Below are 27,244 nucleotides of genomic sequence, written 5' to 3'. Positions count from 1 at the left end.
GGTACCTACTGCATGTTTTATTGAATGACATTGAGTCACACCTAGGACGTATCCTTTAGGATTTCCCTCGCGTTTTATGATTTCCTAGTACCTTGCATTAATATGTGAGTCGGTTATTGAGGTTTTCCTTTTTATTTGTGTTTGATACTTACAAAAATTGTATTGGAATAGGATTTGTCGTAACCCACGTAGTGTCCCACTGTTCAGAAAAGGCATGTCCTCTTTTCACTTCTCGTCTTGCTTCCATATTTGTACATAGGTTTGTCATATGAAAACATGGACTATCCTGACAAAAGTTTGGATATCAAGCTAATCTTGACATTTCCTGGTCGGCTGTTACTCCAAAAACCTTCAGCCAGTTGGCTCTCTCTTCTGCCCAACTTCTATAGGTTAGTTGAAGTTTTTAAAATACCCTGACACTCGCGAAGTTCCCTTGCAAAGCTGACAAAGGATCAAAAATCCTGACATGTCAAAGGAAATACTGACGAGACAAAGGGAGAGTTCCACAGAATTTTAGAAAATAAGGCATACAATAACTACCAAACTCTTTGGGTGAAATGGGGCTTTAAAGTATTAATATTAAATGACTTCTACAAAGTCGTGGGTAGTCTAGTACTTTACTATATGTATAATGTATATGTAAATGCTTTGAAATGTTCAAAGGGAAAGTAAGGAATTTTAACCCACGCGGACCTAATCGCAGAGCTCCTTATAAAGTTAATAAGCTATACGCAGCAATAAATAGTAATTCCAACGTAAGCTAAGTGCACTTTAGTGTTTAATATTAATATAACGTCAATATATTACTTATAAATACTTATGAAATTGCAGTCTTCGATATTACTCATTGGAGAAACGATCGATGATGTAATGACAAAAGTGTTTCGATAAATTTGCCCATGCTATATTGCAAGTGCTATTATATCCCCTTTTTTGGACTAAATGCACTATTCGTTAGTTAGTTTTCCTAGGTATTTTGTAAGTTAATCTCCATTAGCTTGAAAAGAGTTGCCTAAGAAGATTCTTACCTAAGCTAAAGCTAGTCTAACCTAAAGCCGGATCCAGACAGGTTTAAAGGCGGGTCCAGACGGGAGTAACGTGTAATGTAAGATTTCGTGTACTATAATGTCAACAGTATGCGAGCGCCTTTTTGTGTTAGCGCTAAAAACCGGCAGTCGATGGATTCGACACGAGCGTTACATATAATGCTCGTAGTGCCGTCCACACGCCAGAATTCCTGTTACATTACACGATGGATTACATTACACGTTACACCCGTCTGAACCCGGCTTAAAATCCACGAAGCATTTCAATGCAGCAATGATCACACTTATTAAATTAATGAGGATAAAGTATTGTTTTCATTAAATTAAGATTACTTCATTGATCGATAAGTATTAATTGCAATTCAATTCATAATCGATTCCGTGTGCGTCCAAGGACTAATTACATATGATAAATTACATTTTGGAATTAACCGTCGGTCCGTCGGCTTTTATAAAAGCATTTCCACAGAACTTAACCAGCCCCTTATTTACAGTAAATTATTCTATATAACACACAATAAAGGGACCAAAGAGAGCCGCGTCGACACTCCATCCGATAATACACAATTAGACCGAAGCCAGGCACAGATAAAAGCGTATATTCCGACCACAAACCAAGCAAACCCTTTAAGACAACCAGTGTAGTATGAACTCTGTGGATCCTCGGCAACGATACGCACGCTCCGAGGGTGCACAACGTGCAGTCAGCTGAACAAATAACTGACCCTCAGACATTAGTTCGCAGGGGAGGTCCAACTATCTCTGCAGCTGATTGTTCATTGGTTAAGACGTAAATCCAGGAAATTAGAATGGAACAAAAAATATATGTGCTGCTGAAGATATGGCCATCCGCAAGTTTTAATAAAGTAAAATAAATAAAAAGATTTTATTTCGGACAATATATCCATTTTACAAAAACAAATAAATAATTAAAATATTTACATATAAATTAACTATATTAAAATTATTAATTAAATTGAACCAACATTATTAATTCGATTAAATTAAATTAAAATGATTACCTACATGTCATAGTGGGCATGTGACGCGTGATATTTCGCTCAGTGGCCAAATATAGGAACATGTTTTACGTCATGAATTCTAAAAATGTAAGTATTTCTGTTCAAAATTTTGCTGATCTCTCGGCATTATCACTAGCTATTTCATACTAAAATTATACTGCTATGGTATGCCCAGTAACGATATACAATTGAAAATAAATGAAAATTAGACATATTTTCGTAAGTTTACATATCGAGCCAATATCGAACCAACTTTAACCTTTTAAGATTTTGCTTGAAGTTTGCCCTTACAAATATAGTTTACTTTTTCCCATTGATTAAAATTTGTAAACAATAAAATATAAAAACTACAATTTGGCGTTAGACTGCCGGCGTCAGCGTCGAGCGAGCGCGTAGCGAAGTTTTGCTCTCGGGTTAAAGTGGTTTCTCTCAGGTGTAAGCGATCGGAATACAACGCCAGGCTAAGATAAAAGCCGACATGTGGAGACAAAACACGATCGTATCGTCAGGGTTGTCGTTTAAGGATACATATCTGATAGGCTTTTAATATTGTGTGTAATTGACACTGGACTTTTGCCGTAAAGGTCACTGGCTTTTTTTTAGGTTTAACTGTGTCTTGTACGATGGGAAGTGAAGAGTTGATTTATTTTACAATTTATAACGACAGAAACTTCGTCATACATCGCCCTAGCCATCTATATGCTATACTAAAATTACTAACACAGTTTAATATTCAAACACTATAGGTACAGTTCGGTTTTAGACTAACTTGGATCTCAGATATTTGCGGCGTTAATGTCGGGCCGCAATAATGCAGCTAGAACGCCGGTGCAGTCTGGGTCTGAACGGTACCTTAACAATTTAAAACTGTCCAAAAATAAACAAACTACAAAAAAACATGTCCGTCACCAACAATTTTGTGGAAAAATGTTTCTTTTTTTCGTATTTACGTTACCTGTCATAACATTATCCATTAGCTATTTCGTAACTGTCTACAAAAATAAAGTGTTCGTAAAAATGTAATTTTAAGTATAATTTAATTTTTAAGTATAAACAGATGAATTTTCTAAAAACATAGTTATAATTAATTAAAAATACGTGTCATCTACTAAAGAAAAACTTACAAAGGCCTCCTAAATCCTAATTGTGTATACGGTTGTTATCCTCGCTTTAAACACCCAATTACTCCCATATAGCTGCAATATCCTGCAGCATCCCTGTCGGCCATTGGGCGTGCGCGCGCGCCGCCATTGGCGCGCGGCATCAAAGGCAGGGAGTGTCCGACTGTCACTGGCCACTATGAATATGGATGCAGAGAGCGGGCATTAAGCGCAATTTCTTGATAGTAGTATTGAGTGAGGGTAATGATTTTGGTATGTTTATTTGGGTAGCTTAAACCGCTTCAAAGATAACCTTTGTTCTGTAAACGCCGCGTTAAAAAACGTCGTCTATATGACGCCTTTTAACATAATTTACATTACCATATGACTGTGATACTGTACTAGATACCCCATTACTGGATTATTTGAGTGTTGATGATCGCCACTATCCCTAAAATATCACGACTAGTAAAATTTTCTGCCTCCGATAAAGAATCAATCTCAACTTATATTGTCAGATTCATTTTTAAACATGCCTTGGTTTGTATTATCATGCCATAAGGTTAGATTTGTCAAAAATCAATGAAAACACATTTGGAATTTATCTACAAGCCATAATTAGCTATCGATCATTGGGCTTAATCAGTCATATTGAGTTACGTATTTGAACGAAAGGGAAGAAACAAAAATCAACTAATTGAGGCTACTGTAAAGTTTTATGAATAGGGGGGTAAATGGGAAACCTGGGAAACTAGCTTTTCATCGTAAAATCCGAAATTTAATTTAAAATACGAGTAACATCCCAAAGAACTTCCATAAACCCTTGCGCGCGCAACTCGATTTCCTGCTACGTCACCTGACCGTTTTGAATTGCAAATGTGTTCGGATTTTGAAATTTCGAACGCCTCTTGCGTGGGCGTGTATGAGTTTTTTTTTTCGTGACTCGGGCGCATGCCACCAGCCGTGTCGGGAAATTAAAAATATGTTTTTGACGGTTCTAAGGTCATTTTTGAGATGTTTTAAATATATGGACTTGTCATTTTTTATGCCCCTAATATGCGGTCTATGGACAAAGTTAAAATAATTTCCTACTTATAATATATCTGTGGCCCTAGTGAAAAAGGGTACAAGTCTCTGGCAGCGCAGGTGTAAAGGGGTGTAAGTTCCACGTAACACTTATGCCCTTATACACCTAAACTGAAGTTTTTGGTTAACTTACTACTGAGTATTTGTAGAACGACACTATGCCTTGCCATTTACATATCATATTTTAAGTATATAAAAATAGTTCAAATATTGTTTTTATTAGAAGGTAATTTTACGAAAACAGTGATTTTTAGAATTGAAATTAAAAGAGGTAAAGATGTAAAATTATGTTTCAAAATATACAAAGGAAATTTATGGACTTATTGGGTTCTCAGATTTCATCGTAACATTCACCATGGTTTCAAACCGGTTAAATAAATAACTACCTTATCATAACTACATGATCTGTAGGTATATTTTTGCGTTAATACCTGGTCTATAATATCATAATAATATGAACTACTATTACTTGTTTTGACCACCAACTAATCACTTTTTTCTGTGACATTTCTCGTCACTTTGCAAATTACGAGCCAAAAGATCTAAATTTTACTCCATACCTTTAAATTACAGTTTCAAACCCATACATATAATTACTACATTTTCTCCAGCAGCGTCTCAAATAACATCCGCCATATTGCTTTCGTGCCATTGACTCCACGCATACATTACCACACACGAAAACTATATGTTTAAACGAAATAAAATATGCAAATGGTCGCATATTAAGTGTGCGTGGGTGTATGTCAAAACGTGTATGAAAAAGTACCGTTACAGAGTGGGAGGTGGGAGGGGGGATCCAATTGGTCGATTTTATTGGAGATATGCGCGTGAGCCAGTTTTTGCATGATCTGTAGGAGAACGTTATGCGCCAACTATGTACAGTAAATGTATGTAAATGAGATAAATAATTAAATAATATTACCTTATTTAAAACACACAATGTCGACATTTTTTTACCGAAACATTATACGTTAATTATAGCAGGTCAAACAACTTTGTCAGTAGGAAATTCTAATTTTCTATAGGACGATAACCCTTACCTCCTACATTTTTAAATTTGCCGCTGTTTTCTACTGACGGAAATAGCTTGACAGAGTATACCAAATATTAAAAAAAATAAGTTCTTGTATATGTAAGCTAAGGCATCTGTCTGATTTATATTTCAATGACCTTAAATAAAATAAAATTTAATCAAACGTCACATTTAAACAAAAATAAACTCTGATTCAACAAAATATAGCTTTCATAGTCTCAGTAAATAAATAAAACCTTAGCTAAAAGAGTTTTGATATGAAATGAGGATGGTGAAAATGCAAGTTTATAGATAAGTGTATAATCTAGAGCTTTAAAAGTTATTGACACGAATCGTTCATAATGAACGAACTTTTAAATTAGTTCATTTTCTGTAGGTCAATCTTCATTGTTCATTCGTTTGACATTTAAAGTGTCAATGTAGCATTAAATTCCACGTTATTAATTCTAACAATATCCAAAGCTAACGGAGCTTAAATATGTACAAAGGATGCATACAAAATGGGTTTATAATGACAATAAATATTCATTCGGTATTTGGTAATTCAGTTTTCTTTTTTAACATTAAATTATATTAAAATGCAATTTAGATTCAGGTTAATATGCTTACGTGGTTCGAATTGCTAAGTCCTTTTGGTTAAAAGTACGTAGATATTCAATTACTTAATGGAAACTTTAACCAAATTCCTTTTCATTATTAAAAATCAACTGCTATTAATTAATATTTTACTTATACTAAAACATTATTTGTTGTTGTACGTTGGTTGTACGCTTTAAGGCTTTATTATTAGAGTTTCATATTTGAAGGCCATTTGATATGTTTTAACAACTTTATCTCCTCCTTATGGTTTTGTATTAAAACTCGTAAGTATATTACTTACCTTAATTCCTAGAATTAGGCATGTTATTGTTCATTTCTCCGCACCACACTTCAAGGCTCAATATCTAACAAAAAGGTGTGAATACTTGACATAGACGACTGTCACTACTGTCAGCTAACAGCTGTCAAGTGTCAAATTGTCCGATGGTCTATAAAGGTGCAGACAAATCGGGCTGCCGTCCATTGTTTCCCAGTGAATTGATTATGACGTAGATACACGCGCGGACCGTGTTCATTGAACTAACTTACTGTGAAGTATGTAGTTCACATTGAACTATCTTCAGTGTTACCTAATAATTGGAGAATTTTATTTTTTATGCACGTTTTTGCTTTTTTTTACTGGAAAAAGGTAAGCATTTGACCACAATCTCACCCGATGCAGTCTAGGATGGAACATGCTTACCTAAAAGACGTCTATTCACTCTCGATTTAAAAATATCCAAGTTATAGTGGACTAAGGATAGATTTGCAGGAAGTGAATTCCACTCCTTTAGCCTTTCGCACGATAAAGTTGTTTCTTGTTAAGTGTATGATGAAAATGAAAAAAGCAGATGTGTGGCAATATTTCTTTTTTTAATTTATTCGCGATAAAATTACCTGAATTACATAAGTATACTTACCAAAAATGGAATTATTTTACGCAATAGGTGTATCATTTCTGCATTGTATGCTTACTTCACTTAATTTAATTATTATCTTTGTCTATTTCAGGTAAGTGATTGATTTCTCCAAGGCTCCGCTACTTTGTGAGTTGCTACTTAATGTCTAGCTCAAAATTATGATAGGTATACTGTATTTAATGAATATACTTTGCATATAGTATCAAACAGCACAATTTATAGGAAATCAACAACGTTTTACTAGAGCATGATACTATATGCATCGTACGATGTCAACAACACAACAACGCGACGAGCGTAGCGACAAGCGTCCAGCGGAACGTTAAGGCTACTCGCGAACGTTTGCCTGTGCATCATTTGAACGCTGCCCGCACCGCTGCACGCGCCGCTCAAGCGTCTACTCAGGCTGTACAAGTACAAGTCCCATCATAAAACTTTCCATAGACGTGCAAATAAGTTCGCGTGCGAGGTCGCGCCAAGGCCACTCGTTCAATCAGCTAAATCGCTGTGATTATGTCTGAATTAAATCATCGGACCGTTTCTGACATCTGGACTGTTGTAATTTGATTAGATGATTTAGATACTAAGAAAAAATGTACATATTTACCGAATCACCATAAAATTCAGCCTTAATATAGAATCAAGAGGACAGAGGGCCTAGGATGAAAATAGTTGATAGAAAATGACAATAGAAACTTAAATCGGTAATGTATGGGAATAGTCATCTGACTTTTTGTAGCATCTGTGTCCGATACATTTTTTCTTTTCGTTTGTCGTTTGTCGATGTTTTGACGTCTTGGCTAGGACCTCTGAAATGTGTTTACATGCTTTGATCTATTAACTAATAGGTAACTAGCTTTTTTGCTAGTTACTAATATCCAGGTAAGAGGATTATAGGTTGCATTTAAATTTTTTCAGTTTTTTGACGGCAGTATGAATAGGTATTATAATGAACAATAAAATAAATATCTAAAGTAAGAAGCAATAATAAAATTAACATCTGTGCCATTTTCAACCAAACACCCCGCTTATTGTCGGTTGTCAAGAAGGCGCTATTTCCATATAGCTTGAATTTGAAATCAACCTTATCGACAACCGACTATGTGTTACATTTTGGTTGAAAACGTCACGTTTATTTTATTGAGTTATGTCTTAAGAAAATATTAATTACTAAGTGTTAAGGGCAAATTACGGTATGAATTTGTTAATAAACTTGGCCTACTCTACTGATGGCCAATATGTAAATTAGACCGAGTGCGTCTTCTTTTTCTCTATCCGACAATCTAACAACTACTTATTCATCTTAAATCGATTAAAAAACCCTTATAATATCTAAAGATGGCAACAAAAGCCATTCATGACAGACACGCGTCACTCGTTCCGCCGCACTTAGCACAAAACAATCATAACTCCATTTGAAAACTTATTCAATTTTCTACCTTAATATCATTGTCTAAGGTGCATAATCGAATAAATTTTCAAACGCACATATGGCTATTATACTTGGCAGTGTTTCCTAATGAATGGGTCGCCTTAACAAAGGTTGAAGGTTACCTTTTGTGGGATCTGTCAACTGCTCGTTGGGTTTCGTGTGGAAAGTTTGAATTTGGAACATACCAACTCGAGGCTTTATTTTTTTTTTATTCGAAGATTGTTTAAATTAGAGATTTTTAGAAGCTAATGCCTAAGTGCGTTTACATTTAAAAAAATAAAGTATTTGAATGGTAAGCACTCGCGGGATATAATAATCCGTGGAAGAACTTTTTTAAGTAACAGCAATGTCTAAAAAAACTCGAACTCGTAAAGTTATAAACGAACAGCCAAAAGTATAAGTAAGTCATACTTAATTTAAACAAAACAATTAATTTAAAAAAAGTGTGATCTGATAGATATTGCGATAGAACAATTAAATAGTAAATTACAGAATTATTTCGCAAATACGTCTGCAAAAAGTTTTTATACAATGTTTGATGGTAATGATTTCCTTATTTCACCAAAACACACTAACATATCAATCATATATCATGTTTAAAATACCTTCGCTAGGACGTTCTAAATACCCTTCAGTTAATTTTAACATCCATTAACATTTTTCATTCACTCCCATACTGACACGCAACGCCGCTCAGGTTTCGCTCATTCATTTGAGATCAGTCTAAACACAGCTCCTGTATGTATAAACATTCGTTCGATATTTAAATAACCATGTGACGGTTAAATTTATAGGAAGTGAATGAATGATTATATTGATTACGTTAGTCAGTCTTGGGGGGAGTGGTGCGAGATGATGCCATACATAATTTTAAACTTACAGGCCAATTCGAATGACATCTAATATGTTATTCAGTTATCGATATCGTGCATTTCAGTCGTACTAATCCGTAAATGTATCGGCGCGGGCGAGACGTATTGTAAATAAAGACATGATTCAAATATCATTCTGATATTAATGTCCGTTTGAATTGGCCTGTTAGATAAGTGGAGTATTGTGAAAACTCCAGAGGAGACACGATATAACGAGTTTTATTCCAAGTTTGTAAAACTAAATGTCATCATGGTTTTCCTATGCTATTCATATTAAAATCTTGTGTTCTTGTCTTGTTCGTGTCTTCAACTAAGGTGAGGGGGCGAAGTGCGCCATGCCGTCTAAGTGCGCCTACCTTAAATATATCGAAAACTGCTTATAGAACTAGTAATATTACTATTACCGAGATTTAACATTCTCGGCGATATCGAAAAGGCTTTATTTCATCATGAGTGGTGCCTCTCCATCTGTGACGTATCGTATTTTTAACGCATCTCATAAAATTAACCGATAACCATTTAAATATTCTAATAAACCTAATAACAATTTCTCATAATTATATGTGAAACGTCCAAACGTGCCTGGAGAGAGCAAAGGGGCAAAAAGGGGCAAAAGGAGCGCAAATGACCGCGCCGCGGTGTTAAATTAACGTGCAGTATTTTGCTCAAAAATGGCGGCAGGCGTCGGGTTGCGCTGTTTACTGCCGGGACACACGGGCGCGGGGGATGGTGAGCACTACTCGTACAAACGGTTTCGTTTAGTAAATTACGATTAAAGTGCGAAAAGTAGGAAATTCGCTACGAGTGGCGGTAAATTAAAACACGAACGAAGGGAGTGTTTAGAAATCGACACAAGTTCCGATGGCCCTTTATATCTTCGACATAAGCACTTAAAGTTTTACAAGAATATGATAAAATTTGCACTTAATGTTAGAAATAGATAAAAATGTACTCGTCAATGTAATTAATTATTAGTATAAGTATCTTTTACTCATATAAGTGAATTGTAATATTCTTATGAGTAATACAGGTTCTTTAAACCTAAAGTGCTAATTACCGCACTAGGGTACCATACTAATTGAACCAAAAAAAAACCAGGAATATTTATCTGCGTGTTTTTTTGCATGCATTTAATGTTACGGAAATATATATAAATGTATATTGTTATTGTCAATAAATATGTAATAAAATACTGAGGTAAATATAACAAACCACTACCAAAAGAATAAAGCTGATACGTGTTTCGCCTCTCTACGAAGCATTATCAGGTGATGCTGGAGATATTGACGGACTGGCGTCCGGCAAAGGAATAGGTTACCCGTGGTTTAATTAGTTACTTTTTTGTTTAATTAACTTTTTATTTTCAATAAGCCAATTCCAAACCTCGTGGTAGCCTAGTATTACAATTTAGCGAGATATGAGTAAGAAAGTGTGTCCTTACTAAAAGGTTTCATAATAGTTTATAGCTTACTTTTATTTTCCAGAAATCTTAATATCTTAATTCATTTATTCGAGTCATTCTTTAAGAAACTAGAAAATATTGAAATCGATTCCATAATGTGTACGTCCCACATATTCAAATAAGAAGATAACTAATAATGTAGTCACAACGATCCTGAACATACCTACCCTTATGCACCCAACTGCCCCAGGGGACATGCATTGTGCCATGCAGCCATATATACGTATTCATATTTCTGTGCATGCAGCAGACCACATGGACTAGTACAGAAAGAACAGACAACCCAGAGCAGAGCTCTCTTTCTAGCGGAAATGTACGTGGAAATCAGACTTCAGACGACCTGGGAAAAGGGTCGACCAATGGAGATTATGTACCAAGAGCAACACACTTAAGACGAATGGGGACGAGTCGAGTCCCGTGACTTCTTCTGTCTAAAAATGTAATCCCCATAGCTATGTTAATATACTCGTACAATAAATTGTATAAACATAATCAAAAAATGCCATAATTTTAATATCCAGGTAGGTAATTCAGTACTACATTTGTATGGAGTCGTCCACTCTCTCACACTTGAACGACCATTGGTAGACCTTACTTCTTTGCGATATAATTTATGAATGGGCAGTAGTGCAATTCCATTAACCAGAATATTCGATAGTTTTCACATCAGTATGTCCAACCAATAACTAAGTGAACGCTCACCTTTCTTACGAACGGATTAGGTACGGACCCGTCGCCTTTTCGCAAGAAATTACTTCAAAACCACTCCATGCCCTCTTTCCATTTGACGTTTTTATACCGCGACGTTAGTCAATCGATAATCAACCGAAACTGGTCACAGTGAAGGCCGATTTTGCATTGATTGGCTGAGCGAGGTGGCCGTGTGATATTTTATAAGGCAGTATTTCCGTCATTCCTGCCGTGCCTAATAGGGATGTCACTTACTGATTTTCTGACATCTGCAAATGACGGGGAGTAAAAAATAGCAATAGTTATATACTCGGGCACAGCGACCTTGTCAGTAGAAAAAGGCGGTAAATTTAAAAATACATAGGCGCGAAGAGTTGACTTCCCATAGTGAAGTAGTATTTGAATTTCACGCCTTTTTCTACAAGTTGGGTGTATTTCAGTATAGTTACAAACAGAAGGCTTCTAAAACAAGACAACTCCTCTACTTTTCACGATCTACGCTGTCCTATTTTTGGAGCGAGTTAATCCTGGTTACGTTTAGCTATCATTAATATTTATTTTCTACGTCCTCTGGAGTTACAAGCGTACATAGGCTACGGAGAGTGCTTACCATCAGGCGGGCCGTATGCTTGTTTGCCATCGACGTAGTATAAAAAAAAACTTGCCCGTTTAATATCGGATCGTAATGTTGACAGCATATAATTTGCACCAATCTCTACTAAAAACATTTTATGGCGACATAAGATATCGAAATATTGTAGTTATTAACTATTATATATGTTTCTCATGTTTTTTTACGGCCGTTCTCGCTAGCGACTGCGTAAACTTACTCACAATAAGGCCTGCCGTGCCGCAGATATGGAAGTTTCTAATTCCGCGATACCACAGCGTCATCAGCTAACGTTTGTCCGTATAGCTAAGAGCGCGTCAACGCAGAATTTACGTTTATATACTGAATTTTTACGCGTTTTAATCCACGAAAAATGCCATGAATATTAGCAAGGACAGACTCGAATCAAAACTTTAAAAGTTATAGTTGGTTTTAATATAAAAAAATGACGAAAACAAGCGTGAGACACAGACATATTAAATATGTTAAAATTGGTCACTCCTCGGTACGGAGTGAAACATGTCGAGCGTTTTCGACTTAAAATACGTGAGTGACCCGTTTTAACATATTTAACACGAAAACATGTATAATGTTCATTTACTTAAGTTTTAGATATATCGTTACATTACTCTGCTGCAGTGGCGTAGCGTGAACTAATCTAGCCGTGGGCGAAACCACACCTGTGAGGCCCTTTTCAATGTGCATTCCTAAGGTAATAAAAATGTTGGCTTTGCGAGGCCCCCCTAAGTGCGAGGCCGTTGGCGAGGGCCCCATTTGCCCACGCCTATTAGCTACGCCACTGACCCTGCATACTGTGAAGGTTTGGAACCTTCATAGTCTCTTTGTAGATAACTGGCCTCAGTTTATTTTATTTATTTTTATTTGCAAAAAGAAGAAAAAATATATATTATATCAGAAATCTACGTCTGCGTTTATGTTCCCCACCACAGATAGACCGTATCCCTAGTACAAATTAGCTTGTGATATATCCGCGCGACGGCCATATCTTCCGTCGCAAGATTTAGGCGGCGCGCCATTGTTTCTGTTTTCTTCTAAATTCCTGGCTATACACTTTAACTGACCCGATCGGTTTGGTTAAGTGTTGCTATTTGTACATAATAATATGCAGTGGAAATATTAAATGTTCACCCCTAGCCGCTAGTGGGAACTTTACTGTATTAACGGAAAGCCGATGTTATGGGCAACTGAGGTGGATTTATTAAAATACTTATGCACGCTCGTTTCCGAGAGGTTTTAGAGTTCCGTAACTAGAAAGTTCAAAAAAATGCAGCTTATTAACAAGAATAGCATATTTTCTAGGTTAGAATCTTCATAGTTTTGATGGTAAAATTATAAATAATTTTTATTAGGAAATTTTGATCACCAAGACGACTAACTTGAGATAGAATTTAATTTATTTTTTATATTTAGGTATTTTCAAAAGATCACGATTAAAGAAAAATATCATTATCAACGCATTTAAATTCGTTTACCTACTAAGTTCATAAGATCACTAGTTATATTTTGAAACTCAACGCTTTCCCTATTATTGAATTACCCATTTTTGGTATCCAAGTTACATATGTATTTTTTAAAACATTTTGAAATTAAGTGGTTGTCACACACAACACTAAAGAACGCCCAGCCCAAGCAATAACAACTAATTAGTTTAAAATTACTGCCACCGTAATAAAACAACGAATAAACCCAACTTATTACACTTCAACATCAATCAAAGAAATTCGCCTACAAAGTATCCGAACGCACTCAGTATTGCCATTTCATTGCGGGGCTCGCTATAAATCACGCTACGCGCATGGCAACATTGTTGTACTCGTAAAAGCACACATAAAATTATTCAGAAGATAATTCGATTGGTTCCTTGAACGGGTTTCGGTAAAAATGGATTAGTTTTGACAGAGGATGTATGATGTTCAAGCTGTCAAGTTTGACATTAAAGTCAGAGCTTTGTACACTTTAGCTCCTTTGCCCTAAATCATTGATTATTCAGCACAAGAAATGCTAAGATGTTTTTTTACTTGTTTAAATACATTCACTGTTAATATATTATATTTTTTAAATTTCAGTGTGTGTTTTAGTGAGATCATAGAGTTCTTATTTGTATTTTCGTTAAATAATTTACATTATAATTTCCTCTTGCACAGAAAGCTTGCTAAGTATACACGTTGGTCTCACTAACTTCTTAACCCCCAGATCGATCATTGTCATATTCGAATTTGAAATATTTATATAAACTATGTTCCTGTATATGATATGATGATATGATATGATTTATTTATCTCACAATATACAATTTCACTTAAAACTACGCGTGGTAAATTCTTAGGAATTTATATTGCGATTGTCGGTTTGTCTTACTTTATATACATAGGAAAAACATGTAACAATTAATAATTCATTTAAAAATACTAAAGTTTTTAAATTTCAATTGTATTAATAAATTCACCAATACTATACTTTCATGAATATTGGTTAAAACTATTTATATTATCTAACTGCCACAAAACTTACAAATACATATAAATAAGTCAAATACTTAATGTTATAAGACATCCTTATACAAATTGACTAAGTCACACAAATATGGAAAGTGAATCCGAAGTTGATCCTAAGATCCTACCTTTGATCAGTCAACACGATCTGATGTTGATAAGTAATTGTCATAATGTCATAGAACTTTGACGTTCAAAATATAGCCGTTCAAACAATTTTGTCAGTAGAAAAAGGCGCGCAATTCAAATTTTCTATGGGACGATAACCCTTTGCGCCTACATTTTTTTAAGTTTGCTGCTTTTTTCTACTGACGGAAAGGCTTTACAGACATTTGCACTGTCTAGACTATCAAAATCGCCGCCTTAATATCTTGGTCTGACTCAAATTGCTTAGTTATAGAAAATCACAACAAAGTCCAATACTTTCGCAATAATTTTAACAGTCCCAAACTCATAATTATTGCAACACCAACACCGTGCATCGTCGTAAAAGCGAGTGGCAGTTTAGGGTTTGGGGTTGGTCTCCCTGTCAATATATCAAGATTTATGGCGCGCGTGACGTCAATGCCAGGTGGTTTTACAATAAAATAAGATATTTGACTGCTTAAGAAAGTGTTACTTTAATAGCTTTTCTTGAAATAACGGTTTATTTTTGCCAGTTTTGTTTTTTATTGGTCCTGTTTGCGAATATCATTAAATCTTAGAATCGGACACTTACCAGGAAATCAACTGTTGTATATCCAACCCCATTTTCACGTACGTTTGGGGTTCAATAAAATAAAATTTTTTTTTTAGTACAGCTCTACATCATTTGAAGGATATATACATGTTTTAAATTCAAGGTCCTATCTTTATATGTTTATTGGGCTATTATTAGGCAGTTTTATTTATCTTAATATATAGATGTTGTTCATTAGACAATACTGTGGCCCTAGTGAAAAAGGGTACAAGTCTCTGGCAGTTTAGGTGTATAAGGGCATAAGTGTTACGTGGAACTTACACCCCTTTACACCTGCGCTGCCAGAGACTTGTACCCCTTTTTCACTAGGGCCACATTATAGTACATTACGATACGAGTGCGGAAAATCGGAAATTAAAATGGACCCGGGTACGTCCTTAAACTACGTCCACAAGAGAGGTATGGGCATTGTGAATGTCATCTCGCTTTGTGTGGTAGAGCACAGCACAGCGGATGTCATTCCATATCTAGAGTAGAGCCCAACTGGGGAAGTACTCTCCACCTTACAGAAAACCACAGCCAAATAACACTAGACTCTACTCATAGTGTTGTGTTTCTGCCGGTGAGTAAGGTTGCCAGAGCTCAACGAGGGTGCGGAGTATTAGTGTCGGCAACGCGCATGTATCTCCTGTCCTCTGGAGTTGAATAAACAAATACAGATAAAATCACCGTCTAGGAAATATTTAAAACATATTTACTAAAAAATAATGAAACCACATACAAGCAATATGCCGTTTCCATATACCAAGGCCCTGACAAGTATTGTGGTTTCTCTTTCCAGTTTTGCCAATAGTATGATACCAATTCTGAAAATAAGAACCGCAAATACGTAGAACCCGAAACCATTTTACATAATGCCATTTCCCTAAGTTTGTTTACTGAATAAATTTCTTGCTAAATATACCTACTATGTACAAAAAAATATGAATATCCCATATTAATAATTTAGAATAGTATTTGACGCTTCTTAAAATTGACACGCTTTTATCTATTTAAAAAAAAGTGTTATGTAATAAATAGTTGTTTTGTTGAAGAAGCATTATATATACACATATAATAGCTCTACTAGGTAAGAGGCTAGAAGACAAGCTTTTATTAAAGATAAAAAGTTTATTTTCCAAGTAGGCATATTACAATGTGCTTATGAACGTCAAATAAAGCTACACCGGCTCTAACCCTACACCTCTGCCCCGAGATTTAAATCCCTCCTAAATTGTAGGAGGGTATCCCAATACGGGACCGGTAAGAAACTCGGCGGAACACATATTTTCAAAACATTACCTCTTATAACTAACATGCATTAAATAAAAAAAGGTTAAGGTATTACCTACTGGTAACAGTCGATCAGATTTATTTTGAGGATCTAAAGTCTATTATGGAACTCACTGAGTTAAATCAATATAAAAGTCGGAAATGATACCTCATACTAAATAGTATTTGATTGAGGCTTCATGATCAACTTGAAGCCCGAAGTAAGTAACTAAGACCTAAGCTTATGTTTGTGCAGATGGTTCAACCTATCCTTCACCTTATACAAACTAATCTTCTTAGCCTTCCCTGTCAAACTCAAATCATAATGAAATCACGGAAGCGTTCAGTAAGTAATTACAGATATTCTAGCAACTTCAAGGCGACATAAAGCGACAAGTTTACGCTCAGGTCAAATGTGAGTTTTCCGTTAGGGTGTACAAGGGCCCTTCTCTAATGGAAAGCCACTTTTTTACACACATATGACCACAGCTGGTGTATTATTCAGTAATTAGAGATATTCTAGAAACTTCAAGGCGACGCCGTAAAGCGGCTGGTTTACGCTCAGGTCAAATGTGAGTTTACCGTTGTTGATGAGCGGCGGTGTCGGCAGAAAATGTGGGAATTTTACATGAGTCTGACTTTATGTTAAAGTACAGTTTGTATTGGAGTTTGTTGAGGAAATATGTGCCGTTTACTAAACTTAGGCTCCTTTTAAAAACTGGCTTTTAACAAATTTATGATGATTTCGCCAATGTCAGCAATGCCTGTTGTTCAGTAGTTGCTTCTATTAAAGTGTTAGTTAGCCAAATAGCCACGAGGGGTTGCCGGGTGTTGACTAAAGAGTGTTTAAACGTAAACGTACACTCGCTAAGGGTCTGTTTCACAATGTCCAAGTAAAGTACTGAATAAGCTACTTTCAACTTATCTGACGAATAAAGTCTTCGTTGGCGTTTCACAATCTTCAAATAAGCTTATTTAACTGGTAGATGAAGTGCAAAGATTTGCAGATAGGTTTATCTGGCAGTTGATTTATTTGTTAATTAGCTATACAATACTTTACTTGGACATTGTGAAACAACTTAGACTATCGTCATCTACCAAGTACTCTAAGTACATATTTTACTTATATTTTTTGTATAATGTTGCCAAAGGCCGATACACATTTAAACATCGTTTAAACATCTGCGCTACACTATACCTATAATGTTAGTGTTGATATATAATTCTGTCCACACAATTTAATTGTTAAGTTAAATAAATAAATGTATATAAACCACGTGATCCTTATTCATAACTACGTTAGGCGTTGTCGACTATCACTCGACATACGCATGAAAAATATTCAGTATTTTAGCAATCTGACCACAAAAACATTTGACGCAATTATAGTGAATTATAGGTAGTTCGTACAGTCTATGGTTAATAATAATAATATCCGCGCGGTGATCTTGGACACGGCGCGGATAGTCCGCCGGTTCCTCTCTCTGCGGCCCTGACCACCGGCAGCTTGGGCCCTGCCCCGCTGCTGGCGGTACCCTAGGTTAGGTTTTTTATAATGTGTTTATATATATTTTGTATTGTTTTGTAAGTGTTTTTATATTTTACTTTTATATTCATATTATAAATGACCTAGCCTAAGACCAAAAATAAATAAAGGGAATAATAATAATATATTAAATTTGGAGATGTAAAAGGTCCCTGATAGATACGATTCTCAGATAAAATACTAAGAGCCTGTTTCATAATGTTCAAGTAAAGAATTGGATAGCTAATTAACAAATTCATTAACTGGCAAATAAAACTTCCTGCAAAACTTAGAAACTAAAAAAACTTATCTACCAGATTATTTGAAGATTGTGGAACGCCAACAATGACTTTATTCGTCACATAAGTGGCAAGTACCTTATTCAGGACTTTACTCGGGCATTGTGAAACAGGCCCTAATATCTACTAATAAGGTTTGGAATTGTAGGCTCTCTAAGCGTCAAAATGAGTTCCGTCGGTGCGGTGACCAGACACCAAATATATTTAATATGTCTGAATCTCACAGAAGGCCAATTTCAGAGAAAATACTAATACTATGAAGATGTGCGTCACAATAAGTTCCGTTCGTCGAATGCGTTGAACAGCAACCAAATATATGTAATATGTCTGAATCTCACAGAAGTCCAATTTCAGAGAAAATATTACTGGTAAGATGTGATGGTATACGTTCTCCAAACGTCACAATGAGTTCCGTCGGGTGCCGTGACCAGACACCAAAGCCCGTAGTACTACAACCATTCACTTACGTAACCAGACAAAACAATATAATACCTGACAAAGACAATGCAAAGTTCACTACCACATTCTCTTTCTATCAGATCATCTGGATACAAACGAAACCTATTTAAGTTGATGTGAATGACCCGCTCCTTGGAAACAATGCCCTATTGTTGGTGACGTCACGGATATAGGTCAGAAGCCCAAATAACAGCTGATGGGGTTCCTTTGTTGATGTGATTATGATCTCGGTTTAATGCGCGAGTTTTTGCGCGAAAAGATTCACGTTTTTTATGCGTTATAGACAAATGAACATCTCTGCTCCACTCTTTGAGAATTATCTGTAACGCATTTGAGTTAAAATATATCCCTAGTGGTCCGTTTTATAAAAGTATATGTGACAATTCATTCGCCTTGCTATAGCCATCAGATATAATTATTGGAGTGGTCAAGTGCTCAATAATATCTAAACACTTTAACGTCTTAATAATACAGGCTTTGTTTATATATTTTAAAATTATTGTGTTGTAAATGGACTGCAAAAGTGCATACCCACGGTCGAGCAATTACTTAAAAGCGTCGGAATAAAATCGGCGTAAACTGCAATTGGCACCTCAGCACCAAATCGACCGATAAAATGCCCTTTAATAACACTAAATCACTTTTTTCGCACCGCACGTAAAACGGTCACATTTCAGTCTCGAAAATTCAGATAGAATCCGAACAATCGCCTTCAAAAAACGCATTAAACTCCCATTAATTGCAACAATCACACCAGCGGACCAATTAATATTCTTCTCGCTCTCCCAAACCCTCATATCGCCCAATTAAGCCAAAGGATTCTCGAGAATTTCGAGTTTTCGCGCCACAATTTCTCCGTCGCAACACAATAGCATTGTTCCGAGCAATTATGGCCACGTGGTTGCTTGTTTACCAATTGTTCTTATCTGACATCTAGGCGCGTCCTTGTGACAGCTTCCGACAAACGTTTGTCGATTGTTTTTCGTGTTCTTTCCGTTAATTTGAATTTTTGAATGTGACGACTTTTGAAAATTGATATGGTTCACCTGATTGATTTGAGGTAAATATAATGAAATAAAGTTACAATAGCTTTTGACAAACTCAAGCAGTTTTGACATCGAGATATATGTTATCATTTTTGTAGTTTCTGAAAAAGATTAGACTTAGTTATAAAGATTATACAATATTTATTTTTATAAAAAACTTTCCTTGCTCAATAAACTAGCTACACACCCGGTCACAGAAGCCCGAAACTTTTCAAATTTCGAATCTAATTCGAACTATCAATCCCAATCAATTCTAAATTCAAAACTTTTATTTTCTCGCTGGCCAGCAATCAATTCTGTCGCCAGGTCTGCTCGTCCCATTGCATTCTAACCAAACGAGCATTCGCTTGACTGACCAGTATAAGTATTTGTCAGGTCAACCACCAAATTTCACCAGCGAAGAGTAGTGTCCATTTTAAAACTTACATCATTGATTATTTGCTTGTTGTTTGTGAGTGTTTGTTACATTACCAAAATTTAAGGTAACTGAGATAAGTAGTTTATTAGGTATCGTCCAAAATTTTTAAAACATTAATTCGTTGACACAGTACAATTGTTATTGAAACAGTTTTGAGTAGGCTTCTACAGTCTGTGAAGCTATTTCCGTCAGTAGAAAAATGTACTCGTAGAAGAGTTATCGTCCCATAGAAAATTTGACATTCGCGCCTTTTTCTACTGACAAACTTGTTCGACCGACTATATTTAGTTTGTCATGCATGAGAATCATAACTCAACCACGGAAAAATTAGAACTTACAATTAGAATTTATTGCGCGACCTTACAGAATAAACGAACGAGTTTTCGAATGTCACGGTTTTTTTTTAAACAATTCTGGCCTGGATGCGAGTCCTTCAAGCCATTATGCGTTGACGTTGTATTTTAGTTTGGATTCTCAAATAGGGATGATGTATTGATGTATAAGCCAATAGACAAAGTCACGAATACACTGGTTTATAGAACCGCACGTTTATTAACCATAGCAATACAACCAAACAAGGAGGTCGTCTAAAGAGTGAGTGAATGATAAATAGTAGTTGTTAATCCGGCGTTATCGCGGCCTCCCGTGCGGTCCGAAAATGAGAGATGGTCCGTGCTGCTAGATAACGCTTCTGGGTAATGGGTTTTATGATATTATGATGCGTGGAGGCGACTGTTTGGTTTACTATAACTATTTTTTTTTATGAAAATACAGTAAGACTAAAATAATCTGTAGAATGAAATGTTACCCGCGGTATTTCCGGACCGATACGACTTTAAAAACCTCCAAGAAAATAGCGTAGGTACTCCCATATTAATCCGAATTTGAGAGATGGTCCGTGCTGCTAGATAACGCTTGTGGGTTTTATGATATTATGATGCGTGGAGGCGACTGTTTGGTTTACTATGACTATTATTTTTAAATGAAAATACAGTAACACTAAAATAATCTGTAGAATGAACTGTTACCCGTGGTATTTCCAGACCGATACGACTTTAAAAACCTCCAAGAAAATAGCGTAGGTACTCCCATATTATCCGAATTTGAGAGATGGTCCGTGCTGCTAGATAACGCTTGTGGGTTTTATGATATTATGATGCGTGGAGGCGACTGTTTGGTTTACTATGACTATTATTTTTAAATGAAAATACAGTAACACTAAAATAATCTGTAGAATGAACTGTTACCCGTGGTATTTCCAGACCGATACGACTTTAAAAACCTCCAAGAAAATAGCGTAGGTACTCCCATATTATCCGAATTTGAGAGATGGTCCGTGCTGTAGCCGCCGTGCAGGTCAGGATCTCGACGACTCAAATAAAACTTCGATTTATAATGAAGTAAAGTATAATCTTCCAAAAGGTACTGGTTTACAAAGGTTCTTGCCAAAACGGTTAAATGTAGAAAGTGAGTGTTGATAGTATGGAGGATGATGAAAGAGTGATTTGCAGTATTTGATCAGTACAAAAAGTGGTTAAAATTTAGATGCTTCTAATTGGCCGCGATACAGAATATGTGGAGCGCTCCTATTGGTGCTTTTGAAAAGCCTCCGAATACTAGCCGAGCCCGACGGCTGCGTTTAGCTACTGCATTGGGAATATTTTTATATAATAATAAGTTGCATTCGTAACAATAACGCTTCTGGGTTTTATGATATTATGATGCGGGGAGGCGACTGTTTGGTTTACTATGACTATTTTTAATGAAAATACAGTAAGACTGAAATAATCTGTGGAATGAACGCAGTATTTCCGGACCGATAGGGCCTTCAAATCTTCAAGAAAAGAGCGTATTCGCATCTTAATTGCTGGCCACTCGCAACATCGCTGATGTTGCAGGTGTCCATGGGCGTCAGTTTATAAATAAATCCATATATGGCTCATATATGGTGGAAATATTCGCTGTATTGTGTACGGTCTTGGTAGCTTAGATGGCAGAGCACTGTACTAGTGATCCAGTGGTCGTGGGTTCAAATCCCATCCGAGACAATTAATTTTTCCACTCTTAATTTATTTCTAGGCTTAAAATATTAAAAAAAATACAAGTAGTCTCCATATTTTCCAGCTGCAGCTATGACAAATGTAGTGAATGTCGAGTTAGCGCGGCCGGCGAGCGCTATCGACTAATTGTATCGGTATGTGCTTCCAATAGTGACGTTACTATATCGATAGAAACAACTTATAGTTTATCGTTAAAATACCACAAAGTTTATCGTTAAAATACCATAGTGTAAGGGCACAATGATTGCAACTTAGGATCATGCAAATCTAGAAATACTAATATAAGGGTTAAATAGTACAAGAATTTGTACCTCAGATAACACACATTGGCCAAATAAGATCAGGGTGCCTACCACAAAAACCGAAATTCGCAAATTGCGCGGATCTTGCTTTACTCTCACTAAGACGTAATTAGAATGAGAGAGAAAAATGCCCGCAATTGACGAACTTCGATTTTCGCGGTTAATATAGCTCAGGAGATCGGTCTAGAAGCATAGTCAATATCTTTAAAGCTCCTTGTACCGCCAGAAGTTGCGTTTATTATACCAACATTTCATTTTTGGTACAAGATTTTATCGTTGACTGTAGTTTTCTTTCCACAGGCAACTTATACTCATCGAGACAATCCTCCTGTCTCCATCATCAGATCAGCTCGATGGTATCATAAAATTGCATTGTCACCCGACTTACATATGTATGCAAATTTTCAGCTTCATTGGAATTCGGGAAGTGGGTCAAATTTCACTTGCAAGATTTGACCCGTACAAACATAGTTACATACATAGTACATTGCAAGTAAAAGAAAAGCTTGTAAAATAATATACGACCCACTAAAACTTTGATCAAATTAACGTCCTCACAGATTTATTATTATTTTTTTAAATTATTATTGGATATTCTAACAAGAACTCATTTTAACAACATACCTACTTCCATTGCTTACTTTTACGCATTCATATAAGCTCACACTCTAGATCTTATCGATATCGGACCGCAGGTACCTTTGACGGATTACGGAGCATCGACTCGCGACTGCCGACTGTTATCGACTAATCTGGCAAATCGATACGTCATTTTTATCGACATGTCGGTAAAACGGTTTCTTATCGATGCCATTATAACTTTGGGTTCAGATAATGCAAGGAAAGTGAGGAATATTTTTAGATTTCTTCATTGATATTATTACTTGTTCTTATATGTTGCGGTCAGTAAAATGATATGATAAATAGAAGTAGTTATATTGCTGCTAAGTAACTAGTTATCAGAACAAAATAATTCCAGTTACTAGTTATAACGCAAACTTATACAATTTTACTACCTAAACTTATATTTTCATAGATTTTGATTAAAGAGTGCCTTACAAATCTCCGTTGAAGATTAAAAGTGCTCGGAAAATGGTTAGTAACGCCCAAGTGAAAAAATACACTGTTTTAAGTGTTATAATGTATTATTTGCAGCGTAACTACGGAAAAACTGTTCTACTACTTTTTAACATTACCAATAGCATGGAGAAACAAGAAAGCTTAGAGGGCTCACTCCATACTAGTCCATACATGGATAAAAACTAATTTAAAATCAGTTTTAAGCCAACTTTGCGAAAACTTATTTGTACAGTGTTGAGTTTTAAGCGAGTTTTAAACTTATTAATATTTCGTTTTGCCAGGTACCTATACAACTTATTATTATTATATAAGGAAGCTGATGAATAGAGTGAGCACTCTAGGCTTATTTCTCAATGCCAATAGTGTAATTTTAAATTGAATTGGTATTATAAAATGAAATAAATATTATGTACCTATGAAATAAAAGTCACTGAAGGCGGCTGAAGTGGGATTTGTATATACAGTATATAACAGAACGTAAAGCACAATTACTCAAACCCGTTAATGTTTAGCTCATACTGAGCAACTTTTACTATCTATGGGACTAACCACGAAATCGCGAACAAAATTAACTCTCCCATAAGTAATTTCAACATCAGACCGGCAAAATGTATGATATGAAAGTGCCAATTTTTTTTTCGCGATATTTGATTTGGTCCCATAGTTAGACTTAAGCATTAACGGGTTTGAGTAATTGCTTAACGTTCAATTATGCTGTATAGTAGTGTGATTAGTTAAAAACTCAAATAAAAATAGATATAATAACTTGTCTTGTTCCCTAGTTGTAACTGGTATTATATATTTATCGTTATTTCACCTCCCTAGCATTATTTGTCGACGGTATCTGGCGCGCACGGATCCATCACTGTTGAGATAGCCCCCTTATTAACTGCTTCGTCCACGGCTACCGCGAAAGATCTGTACACTATTAATTTAGGCCTAAGGGCTCATTTAGACGGTGTGGGAACCTGTTGGCAAACTGGATGTAACCTCAATAGTCCGCAGTGTAAGTAAAATCGCATGCGAGTTCGTGGCCCGTCTGAATGAGCTCTTCTCATAAAGGCTAATATAGACGGCGCACGTAATCGCATGCGATTTAAGTTACATTGTGCACTATTAACACATTCACTGCCAGACAAAAAACGGCGCACTACCCCAGAAACCGGTGGTCTATAGCTGCGTACAAAACAACCCGCCCAGCGGGTTGTCCGGCATCTGAACAAAGTTCACGAGCGCCCACTAGGTGGGTTCCCGGCAGTGAATGTGTTAAGGTTACATCCAATTCAGCCGACCGATCAAATACCGCCGTGTAACGAGTCGCGCATGCGAGTTATCGCGTCTAAATAAGCCTTTAGTGATGTGACTAGATTACGTAGCTTCTTAAACTTGACTTTTTTAAATCATAATCAGAAACTTTTAAGTAGCACAAATAACAAGTACATTGACAACACTACGTGTCGTTATTAAAAATTATATATAATATAGATAAACATAATGATAAAACACGGATAACGGCCTACGTCACATATATTTCTTTTAATTAACTTGACAACATTATAGGCAGTCAGTCTAACATGCGGTGCCCCTAATATAACAACCTGGAATGCTAACAACCTTTTGTTATCATTCCAACTAATATAATAAAAAAACTACATCAAATTCAGCGAAACGCGAGATAATCACGGACAAACATACATACATACAAACATACGGCTCAAATTGAGAACCTCCTTTTTGTAAGGCGGTTAAAAATAAGTCAAACGGTGGTGGTAGTGGATGTAGATTGTGGTGATACATTTTAAATCGACACGAGTTGCGGATTATCTATCCGCACGTGTATTGTACGTTTTACAGTACATATGACACTATAAAGTTTCGACATATGCACGGAAAGTGCGCGTGCGGGTAAGTAGCACCATATGTATTGTAAATAAAATAACAGATGAAAAAAGTCGAATTTAAACTGTCGTGAGACGTACTAACATTAACATTATATTTTCGACGCGGCGCGCAGCAGTACGCGAAGCACGGCCGTCGTTGTAACCGCTGCTCGCACTGTTAGTGCTTGAGAAAGGAAACCTAGGCTCTTCGAAACATGTCGCGCGAGTGACTAAAAAAACCGGCCAACTGCGAGTCGGACTAGCGCACGAGGGGTTCCATATTATCTATAAAAAGTGGCTGTGACATAATCGGACAGACAGACGGACATGACGAATCTATAAGGGTTCCGTTTTTTGCCATTTGGCTACGGAACCCTAAAAACGGCAAAAATACCACGTTTGTTGTATGGGAGCCCCCTTAAATATTCATTTTAGAATAAAGGAAAGTTTTTTAGTATTATTTGTTGTTGTAGCGGCAACAGAAATACATGATCTGTGAAAATTTTAACTGTCTAACTATCAGGGTTCATGAGATACAGCCTGGTGACAGACGGATAGACGGACGGACAGCGGAGTCTTAGTAATTGGGTCCTGATTTACCCTTTGGGTACAGAGCCCCTAGTGTAAACTTATTCGATAGCGAAACGTGACGTACGCGCTTGCGTTAAGTGTCATTTTGTATGGGATTTTGAGTTTCCAAAACGTCCCGCTTGGCGCGCTGTTTCTAAATCCCATACAAAATGACACTTAACGCAAACGCGTACGTCACGTATCGCTATCGAATAAATTTACACTAGGGGTACAGAACCCTAAAAACACGTGAGTTTAAACCGTAAAATTAGTTTAGATGAAAATATTTATTTTAACCGATAAAACTACGAGCGATATTGGCGAGAGATATCCATTTAAGACACAGTAATCTTTATAAACGATATCAAAACCAAAAAACAAGTAATCGTCTTACACCTGACCGTGACTTTCAATTCTCGAGACCCCCTTCGACTTTAAAGAGTATTAATATAACCCCTGAATGACGTATCGATTTTTTGTATGAACCATTTATATGGAAATAATTGGATAAAATGCTAATAAAGGCCACCTCTTTATGTTTGAAAACATTTGAAGGTAAACTTTTTTATTGATTTATCGATTGGTGTCTGACTAATCAGAAATTAGTGAGGAAAAAATGATGGGTTGACTGTCGCATAAATACATTTTTGATAAGCAAATGACAGTCTCGTACAGTCACTTGCAATGATATCTTACACAACGAAGCGAGCAAAAATATCAGACACATTGTTACGGCTCCGCAAATACCTAAGATTTTCTTAGACATTTTGTAGTGTCGGACCAAAGTTTCGGTTTCGACATGTTTCGGCATAAAATACATGTTTCCGCCGAAGGTTCGTTTTCGGCCAAAAATACTGCAAAAACTGACAACATTGGACTTTCTGATCGCGCTCAAATAGTTTTGTATAATTTATAAGTGCATATAGTCTGTGAAGTCATTTCCGTCAGTAGAAAAAAGCGGCAAATTTAAACACATTAGGCGAGACGGACTGTCCTCCAATAGAAAAATTTAATTTCGCGCCTTTTTATTGACAAAGTTGTTTGATCGACTATACTTAGTCTTTCTTAATTAGTGTACACGTGGTCCGACACGCGACACGGCCGGTTTTTTATACTATTTGAACGTCTTATAGGTGTTCCATTGTTCATTTACAGTCTCGTCTCTTAAAACAGAGTCTAGTTCTTCAAAGTTAAACTCAAAAGACTCGAGTTCTTACCAAGACTAGCTGATTTGCAATGTAATTTTT

At 36.1% G+C, this 27,244-nt stretch overlaps 1 protein-coding gene and 1 non-coding gene across 2 annotated transcripts in view; both read left to right on the top strand.

Moving 5' to 3' along the window:
• LOC133530152 (transcription factor Sox-17-alpha-A) overlaps positions 1-27,244 on the top strand; it is a 210,597-nt gene that overhangs the window by 113,195 nt on the left and 70,158 nt on the right. The window lies entirely within an intron of this gene.
• Positions 22,081-22,153, top strand: Trnat-agu (transfer RNA threonine (anticodon AGU)). Its single transcript has one exon. It is a non-coding gene; the product is annotated as a tRNA-Thr (tRNA).

This window comes from Cydia pomonella, chromosome 22 (genome assembly GCF_033807575.1).
Source record: "Cydia pomonella isolate Wapato2018A chromosome 22, ilCydPomo1, whole genome shotgun sequence".
Lineage (NCBI taxonomy): Eukaryota > Metazoa > Arthropoda > Insecta > Lepidoptera > Tortricidae > Cydia > Cydia pomonella.
This window is presented reverse-complemented; position numbering and strand designations above follow the sequence as displayed.